Raw genomic sequence first — 2,821 nt, 5'->3', positions numbered from 1 at the left:
AGGACAAAGGTATGTGTTAGACTGAGAGATAGGGAGCCTTCCCTTGAATATCGTAACTGTTGGCTCTCTGGCTTTTGCATGCCAACAGCACAAGAGTTCTCCTATCTCTTGCCTTGGACTGAGTAATCACACTATTGGCTTCTCTGGTTCTGAGGTTTGAGGATTTGGACTGAGCCAAGAATCCTTACCTCCAGCTTGCAGACAGCTTTTCATGGGACTTCTCAGCCTCTACAATTACTAAAACCAGTTCCTGCAGAGCACATGGGCAGCAAAGATGGCGCTGAGAGGGAGTTGAGTGGGGAGAGCCCAATTCACCTTACGATCAGTGCCTAACCAGCCTGTGAAGGCTTAGATGCATAAGGTGTGACCTTGACAGTGATTGGATCCTCCTCCTCGCTTGCCAGGCCACCTGCCCTTTTTGGCTTTAAAAAGGGCTGCTCTCTGTTAATAAACGAGTTTTCTACCTGCTGGATTTGGCTTCCCGCTGGGTCTGATTATCTCCCGGGCTGAGGGAGGCTGGGGAACAGAAGAGAGCCGCACTTACCTTAAAGTACCTGTCCGTCTTTCATGGGACGGAGGAAGACCCAACAAGTTCCCTTAATAAATCCTTTCATATGTGTATGTATCTATTAGTTCTGCCACTGTAGAGAACCTGAAACAGGTAATCCATAGTAATAGTACACTATCAGTATTTTTTAAGTCCACTCCAACCTTACCTTCTGGCTGTGGAAAATGTAATCTGTCAAATGAACCTATTTAACCTTCCAACCAGAAATTCTACCTCCAAATGTAGTTATTTTGTGCCTTTTACTACAAATGAGTCTTCCACTCTTTCCCAAATGATTACTGTTAACTGCTTATTCTTTTGGATTCTCAAGGTATTGAAAGCAAGTCATCTTGCTTTAAATCTCCAGATTTAACTTTCATTTTACTTTCTTGATCTTTTAGTTGGCAATAACTTGTAACACCCGCAACAGCAGACATTCATTTCCTTTCTTTGAAAGCAACATTTCAAGAGTTGTAACTTGAATATTACTTTTACTTTTGGTTGAAGCATTTTATTACATAAGAATCCTGACATTATGCCTTTGCTAATGAGTTTAAGTACATACATTGCTGACAAGCTCCTTAAAAATAACGTTTAAGCCAAGGCCATTGGCTCACCCCTGTGATCCTAGCTACTCAGGAGACAGATCTAAGAATTGTGGTTCCTTGCCAGCCTGGCATGACGTCCATGAGATTCTTATCTCCAGTTCAACCACAAAAATTTTTCGTGTTGTAATAATCATAAACCTTTTAAACAGAACGTCAAGAAAGTGACTTGAAGGCCTCATCAAACAACTCTTCTGTACACTTGGTTAAAGTACATATTTTTAGTGATCATCAAAATAGCCATTTCGGTAGGGGAAAAACAAAGGAGGAGGTAACAATGCTCATTAGGAAATGTACTTGTTACCTTACTCATGTAACTGTAATCCCTCTGGACAGTATTTTTACAATAAAAAAAATATATAAAAACAGCCATTTCAACTCACTGTAAGACTAATACCACTTAATAGTGAGGAAACATATCAAACTCAGGACTTCACACTTGCTTAAATGATACCTACTTTTTGCTGGCTATTTTGGAGATGACAGTCTTGTACTTTCCTGCCTGGTCTGGCTTAGGACCTTTTCCTTTGGATCTCAGCCTCTTGAGTAGCCAGGATTATAGTAGGTATGTGCCACAGTTACCTAGCAAGTATCACTCTTTATTAGGAAGGGAAAAAAGCTCTGATAAATAAATTTCTCTAGTATGTTTTTCTCAATGGGGTTCCCAATGGAGTCAAAGTACTTTGCTGAGAACAGGGTTTTCCTATAGCAAAAAAACAATCAATATCCCAAGTGGGATAACACATGACAAGTAAACAAGCGTCAGTGGTAAAAAGGAATCCACTTATAAAATCAGTTAGTTGTACACAATATATAATATTGTTTTCACCTTAACCATTCTTTCCCAATAACTATTACTTTTTAAAAAATTACTTCAATTTGCTAAAAAAAAAAAAACCGGGAATTTATTTCACATGTAACCCAAGTTCTGCATTTCTACTTTATCTTATTTTTAATCCCTCCATAAAATGCACTACTCTAAGCACACAAATGATTATTCATATTTGACTTATTTTCATTATTTCTCCAGTTTTGCACAAATACATCTACAATTTGGACTTAGTGATTTAGAACATAAATGGTGTGTTATGAAATACCAAAATTAGCTTTATTTTAAATGAAAACCAAGAAGACCCAAGCTGGGTGTTGGTGGTTCACATCTGTAATCCTAGCTACACAGGAAGCTGAGATCTGAGGATTGTAGTTCAAAGCCAGACCAGGGAAGAAGTGTGTGAAAAAATAAAGTGTGATTTTTAAAAAAAGTAAAGAACAGTACCTAAATCCTGAATTCAAACTCTAGAATCAGGGCTGGGAAGGTGGCTCAGTGGTAGAGCGCTTGACTTGCATGCAAGAGGCCCTGGGTTCGGTTCCTCAGTACCACATGAGCAAAAAGAAAAAAACCGGAAGTGGTGCTGTGGCTCAAGTGGTAGAGCGCTAGCCTTGAGCTGAAGAGCTGAGGGACAGCACCCAGGCCCAGAGTTCAGGCCCTACGACTGGACCCCAAAAAAAAAACCAAAAAACAAACAACAAAAGCGAACTCTAGAATCAACACACACACACACACACACACACACACACACACACACACAGGAGAGGAAGAAAATTACATGGTTAAGACAGAATTACCATTAAAATTTAACACAGTAATAAGATTCTGTATAAACACAAA

This window comes from Dipodomys ordii, unplaced genomic scaffold (assembly GCF_000151885.1).
Source record: "Dipodomys ordii isolate 6190 unplaced genomic scaffold, Dord_2.0 Scaffold36, whole genome shotgun sequence".
NCBI lineage: Eukaryota > Metazoa > Chordata > Mammalia > Rodentia > Heteromyidae > Dipodomys > Dipodomys ordii.
Note: the sequence above shows the minus strand (reverse complement) of the source record.